Raw genomic sequence first — 7,314 nt, 5'->3', positions numbered from 1 at the left:
AATCTTAAATGATTTCTCTTGTAAGTTCTTTCTTCCCAGTAAATTTTCCAGCATGAGTAAAAACATTTTTACTTTTGAAAACAGAATCAATGACTGGTTGATCAACAGTTTTATGCAAACTTTCAAAATCATTTTGCACAAGCAATGTACGAGAAGAGTTGGGACCGTTTACCTTAAGTGCATCTTGAGCTCCAAATAATGATTCATCATATTCATCCATACTGAGCTCTTTTTGATGCTCATCTTCCTCTTGCTCTTCTGTGTTGACAGACTTATGGAAGTATTGTGTGATTTCACCTTCTTCGATCTCGACTTCCATTTGTTCACTGAGAGTGGATGATTGTGTATCCCTTTTTGATCGGTCTCAAGTGACTGTCTTCACATTTAGCTTCAACACAAGTGTTAGAAGTATAACAAGAGTCAAGAGTATCTAAAATATTCTTGGCAGTAGAGCAAGATCTGATTTTCTCATAATCAGTTTCAGTTAAAGCACTATACAGAATTTTCATTGCTTGAATGTTCAAAGAAAACATTTTCTTTTCTTTTTCGGTCCAATCCTTTCTTCGTTTAAAAACAAAATCATTTGTAAAAACATATCTCATATCAAAATCAATAGTTTTCAAAAATCGTATCATACGAGCTTTCCAATACCAAAAATCAATATCTTTGAGAAATGGTGGAATTGTATAATCAAAACCTTCAAAATCAGCCATGATCTTGCACTTGAGATCGTTAGATCCTTTAAACAAGTGACCTGCTCTGATACCAAATGTTAGAATGGCTGATCACCCAAGAGGGGGGTGAATTGGGTGTTAATTAAAATCAAAAACCTTTTCGCAATATAATTAAATTCATAAGAAATTCTGAATATAAAAACAATGAATCGACATAAGTATAATCACAGTAGTAAAATGGTTTAGCTGGAAATATAAAAAGGTAAGGGAAGAGAAGATGCAAACTGTGATTTATCCTGGTTCGGTCCTCACTGACCTACGTCCAGTCCCCAGGCTCCCCCTGAGATTTTCAATCGACTATCTCCCTCAAGTTTAACACGGGTACTTGAGAACCACTACAACCACAAGTTTGATTCGGGCACTTGTGTTGCCACTTACAATCCTTAGACTAACCAGTCTATTCAACAGCAACCTCACACCGAGGTAAATACTCCCCCTTACTCACCGTAAGGATACAATCTAATAATGATAATGAAGATTGAATATTTCTTCTCTCAAAGAAGTGATAGATGAATCTTAAGCACGTTTGGGAAACTCTCCTCTCTATCTTACGGATACATATGTTTTCGTCTATGGAGCACAGAGACAGGGAGTTTTCTTTCGGAGCTCTAAATGAGAATATGTTGATTCGGCATTTTAGCATTTGATGTTGTAAGCTTGGACTCTTCTTCTTTCTTGTTTTGAATGCTCTTCTATTTATAGATGATATTGGGTACTTGACCGTTGAGCACTTTCTTCCCGTTTGGCTTGAAGAATATGACCGTTGAAACTAGCCGTTGGAAGCTTCTGACGAAAGTCGATTCTTTACCTCATAAACTCGTTGTGGCTCTTTACCTGAAATAATCTTCCTCAGATCAAGTGATAAGTATCTGATAATCTTAGAAACAATAAGTTGGAAAACATGGAATCAATCATCAGATCTTCAGATATTCAGAAAGTAAGATAAACTTACTTAATCGATGCCTTGATCGATAATCCTTTGATCGATCATATTATCGATTAATTATATGAGGAAAAGATATAGTAGATATATGCAATTATCGAATAGGTTATGGATCATGTGATGATCGAAGAAATGATCGATAAATGATGAAACATGAGTACAGTGACCCAAAAATGATTTATCCAAGAATAAACCTTTTCAAGTTATGTTTGCCTTCGTATCCTTTTAATAGAGAGTTATGTGTAAAAAGAAGGCTGAGAAAAGCTTTAAAGAAAATAGATCATTGATTTTAAGAATCATCATAGTCGACTGATATTTAAAACGGAAAACGTTCCAAGATCGAACAAGTGATCGAACACTTGTTGATCGAACAGATTATCGATAATCCAAGTGTTACAGAAATGAAACTTTAGTCATTGATGATCGAACACATTATCGATAAATGAATGATGGATAACCTTATCGATAAACAATGAGTAAGAATATATTCAGCGAAAAACACAGACTGTGGATTAATCGAACAGGTGATCGATAATGAATATTCGATCCAGTGATCGATAAAATGAAAAACAGAGATTTAATCTTGTAAGGTAAAGAAACTGATTATCGATCACGTTATGTGAAAACAGGAGTTTCAGGAAATTGAATGATCGATCATTTTATCGATAAATCAATGATCGAGTAGGTGATCGAAAAAATGATTCAACATAAGTTAATGCAGTGAAGATAATAATCGATCATTTGATTGATAAATGTTTGATCGATCAATTGCTCGATAAAAGATTTTAAACGAATGGTTTTGACAGAGCACTATATCGAGTAAGAAGACATGTAATATTCGAACAAGTTATCGATAAAGGTCTGATCGATTAAGTGATCGATTATTTCCTGCAACATCTTATATTAATCAGCTATACCAATGATCGATTAGTTGATCGATCAATCTAGCAAGTTATTGAGCAGACTAAATTATCTATCACATGATCGATAAAACTTGACAGTTATCGATCAAGTGATCGATAAACATATTCATCTATAACGCTATCCAAAAATCATTTATCCAACATGTTACTGATGAAACCTTAATAATATGTATGAAGATAAAAGAGAAGAATTGAGGAGATAATACCAGTAACTCGATGAGTATGTAGTCGCTTGATCAGGCTCGAGTAACATATGATAATGGCTTTTCATTTCTTCATCTCTTCTAGAGCTTTTACTCAATAACATGTTTGAGTAGCATGTTGCTTGAGAACTTAATCGTTCAGTGTAGAACTTCTGGTCTTTGCCTCAATAAATTCGAAGTCTGATTCCAGCAAAACGAAGGTCAATCTTTGAGTGATCATAACTCTTCCAATTCAGCTCCAAATTTTGCAAATGACCTATCCCCAGAAAGCTCTTTGAGTCTACTTTCTAATGCAACAAGAATCACCCCAAAATTCGTTGTGGTTGAAAATTTATCTTCATCACAATGACTAAAGGTCGGAATCAAGGCGTTAATCCTTACTGCAATGTTTCGAGCAACATATCTCCCTCATATGAAACTCTTTGAAGTTGATTTTGGTGTCCATGAACCGTGTTCTGAGTCTAGTTTCATATGAATTAAGTTTCACCTCAAACGGATTTGTGGTTTGAGAGATATTGAAGAAATACCGAACCTATGTCAGAGCTGAACGAAGAACAGAGCATAACAGAGGATGCATTTTATCGATAACTTGATCGATAAATGGATGATCGATCAAGTGATCGATAATTGCCCATGAAAATCACCTCTGAAGCTTATTTTCCATGTTTATATGAAGGGTGACTCAATATATGATGGTATAACTTCCCGGTTGTATATTTTAGCTTCCGACTGAGCCATCCAAACTTCTGATTGAGCATTGCAACCTTTAACATCAAATCTATGAACTTGAATCTTGATATTTCCATTTGATCTTGCAAGTTCTTCTTTTCTCAATCTCTCTTCTTCTTCTTCCTCTTGATCATTTTTCACAACTCAAAGTTCAACATAATAACTCCTTTCTTTTCTTGAGGAAACTACATAGGATATTAAGTATGATAGGTAGTCAAAATATGAGATAAATAATTTATGTAAACTTTTTGCTCTATTATTTGACATCATCAAAACTAATCATATCTAACACATGAAAATACCTTAATTGATCCTTGATTCTTGCTTGAAATTTTTGGGCTATAATCTGCATGAATTTGGCTCTCCAAGGTCAGATTTTTTTGTAGCAAAACCTTCCACCTTTAAGTGTTTGAAAACTGAAAATTATAGGTACAAAATGGGGTATTTATAGACCTCAATTTGGCCTCCTCTTCTTTCCAAGTATCCCTTAAAAATCTGGAGTTTCTAGGACATGTAGACACCTTAAGATGTTATGGAAATATGGGAGTGTACAAGCGTTCCTTAAGAGACGATGTTTTGGATAAAATCATGTGATATTTTGTATTATTTTATTCTATGACCATGTGCACCACTTAGGCCACAATATTAGTTTGGACAAAAGTCGGATCTTAACTCAAAAGTGGTTTTGCCTTTGAGTCTATTTTACTACTTAACCCTCTATCTAATTTATTATTCACATTCCCAAGGTCAAAATTAGGGGGATGTGACAAATATCATCATCAAATAACATAATGCGCATCAACACATAAGTATACACATCAAGCACACAAGAAAGGCAAGTGTACTACCTTGTATCTTTAAGCTTTTCTTCCTTGCTCCCTTTTATCCTAACTGCTAAGATTGCTTGAACAATCTTACCATTCCTCTTTCTTGGTGTTTCATGACCCTAAATTCATAATACACAATAATAGCCAATCTATTAAGACCATGAAAAACCATTAACTGTAACACCTTCAATTTATACCAAATAACTAACCAATTAGAGGTAAATGGAATCACATTTGATCACCAACATTTTGAAAAATTTTGTTCTCAGGTTACTATTCACAGCAGCCTATAATTTGGCCAAATTTTGAAAATTTATAACTAATTTTAGAAAATTCAAAATTGAGTGATTCCAAGTTTTATTGGAAGCTCTTTGGATTATCTTTTGATGAAAAATTGTTGCCGGATGAATTATCTTCAAATTTGAGCCCAGTTTTATTTTCAAAAAGTACTGTTCGTTTGGTTATTTTCCAATTTTTTGATATTTTTGCCTAACTTTCAATAAGAATAACTTCTTGCACAAACATCCGTTTAAGGCGTATTACCACTCATTTTAAAGATAAAAATGAGATCTATTGATCTAGAAAGTTTTGTGATTTATCTCACTTGTTTGCTCAGATTCACACTGATCAAATTTTTATCCCAAAAGGTTGACTTTTAACCCCTAACTACTTGTCCTGTCCATAATTAATCTTCTAGCTTGACATACCAATTAATCAACCACATAATCAATTTTAATAGCATACTTTAGCATGTGATTGCATAAAGTTGTCACATAAAGTCATCTACAAAATATTAATTTACATTTATCCCCATAAATGCATGATAGGTTCAAAACCATAAAGTGTCATTGCAAACATAGTTTCCTTATGCATTAGCTATAGTTTCCTTATGCATTAACTACCTCCTTGCCCTTTCCTTTTGATGATGAAGGCCCTAGGTTTTTGTTGAACATGGAGGATAAGATTCATAAGAATCTTAGTAGCATAACATCACATTCACAATGTCACACAAGCCAGGTATTACATATTAACTAGCTATAAAATACTTTCACTTAATGCACATGCCATGAAAAGGGAATAACATACTTCTCATTCATAGCACTCAACATTGCATAAGGCAAGGCATTACATGCATAGAGTCATACATCACATAACATCATCATCTCATCCATATCATGACATATCAATGTAGCATAACATATAACAATAAATACAATGCAATGTAGCATTTAGATAGTAATTACTAGCCACCTCTTTCAAACTTTTCCTCTTCCCTCAAGCTTTTCCCCTTAAGCAAATCTTCTTCTCTTTTGATACTAGGCCTATTGATAGCACAATATGGCATCACAAATTATTATTTCATCTGAAGTATTAATCAAATAACCCTTAATCTCTTTTTCTTTGATTTTTGGGTTATTATTTACAATTTTAATTCTTTTATTCCCCTGAACCATTCCTATATTATTTTTTATGTAGAATTCAAATATCAAATTAGATTTATGAAAATCCAATTCCTTCCTAATGATCTAAGCTTGGCCGAAACATAGGAGAATTTTTCTCAAATTTTTACATTGAATTTTAATACTTCCAAGCTTCCTTTCTTGGTGTTTCCCTACACCATTTTATCGTTTAAACATATTGAAAGCATCAAATTGAATTGAATCTTATCCTAACCCCAATTTCTTTTTTTGGCCGAATTGATTCTCAAACATAGGGGTTAGGTTTTCTTTTCAAAATTCAATCATAACCAATAATCTCCTATTCTTTTTAGGTTTTTGATCAATGTTTCAAACTCTTAGCTAAATTCTTCCAATTTTCTAAAAATTTTGACAGCATTTTTCCTTAGAAAATGGCCATACAAATCAACATAAAATGCCATAAAAACAATTCACAATAAATCACAAAAGGCTTAGGAGCTTACCTTAGTGATTTCTTAAACTTGGGTGGACTTTCTCTCTCTAGAATTAGCATTTTCTCCCTCCAAACTCAAGAGCAAAATGGTCTTCCTTGGGCTTCTCTTCTTGACCAAAAATTGAGAGGTAGGAGGGGGTATTTATAGAGCTTTGCTTTAGCTCTTAGCCCTTGAAATTGGAAGAAATTACAAGGTGTAGGTGGAAAGATCTTAGCCATTCATTTTTACTACATCACACATGGATAAATCCTAAGTTAGGAAGCTTGTGATCTTGCCACTTGTCCATGAGATGTCATTAAGATGATGTCACTTTGCTTATGTCATGGTAAGATTATCACACTTTAACCTTGGTTAACTTTCCTTAATCCAAGATTAACTTTTCTTAATTACCTTCTAGAAACTCTATTTTCTTTGCATTTATAATTAAATATTTTTTCCCTTTTTAGGCCTAATTTAGGCGTGATTCTTGGGCCGAATGGGCTAGGGATTTTTGTAAAATTTTTCACTTCCCTGGTTATCTTTACATTATACTGAGTACCGGTCTAGTGCCAGATAAATTTCTTTTGTATCTTGTCAATTTTACTGTCTCAAAAAATTCATCTCAGTGCACTGTTAGCCTTCTCTTAATGTAGAAAAGTCCCATGATTTTTCTCAAGATTTAATTCTCTCAGGAATTCTCTAAATTCTATTTTTCCCCCAAAATCAGCACTTTGTCATTGATAATTCTACTTTAAATATTATTAAATCTAACCTCCTCATCAATTAAAGTTCTGAATAATTTTATAAATTATTATAATCCTCCAAGGTATTTTTCCATTTTTTTCAGAATTATTGAAACCTTTAAATAATTTCCATAATTAATTTTGTTACTATTACTTAGTGTAACCAAAAATTCTTGTAAATATAGAAAATTATATATTTATTTATTTTCCTTCCAATAATTCATCTGGGGCCTCAGATACTATTTCTTGACCCTTATTTCCATTTTCTATGATTTTCTGAGATTTTTTGGGAATTCTTAACATGACTTCCCAATTAAATCT

The sequence above is a fragment of the Neltuma alba genome, unplaced genomic scaffold (assembly GCF_004799145.2).
Source record: "Neltuma alba isolate B1F8T4 unplaced genomic scaffold, ASM479914v2 tig00005955_pilon, whole genome shotgun sequence".
NCBI classification, from domain to species: Eukaryota; Viridiplantae; Streptophyta; class Magnoliopsida; order Fabales; family Fabaceae; genus Neltuma; species Neltuma alba.
The sequence above is the reverse complement of the archived record's forward strand: the minus strand, read 5'-3'. Positions refer to the sequence as shown.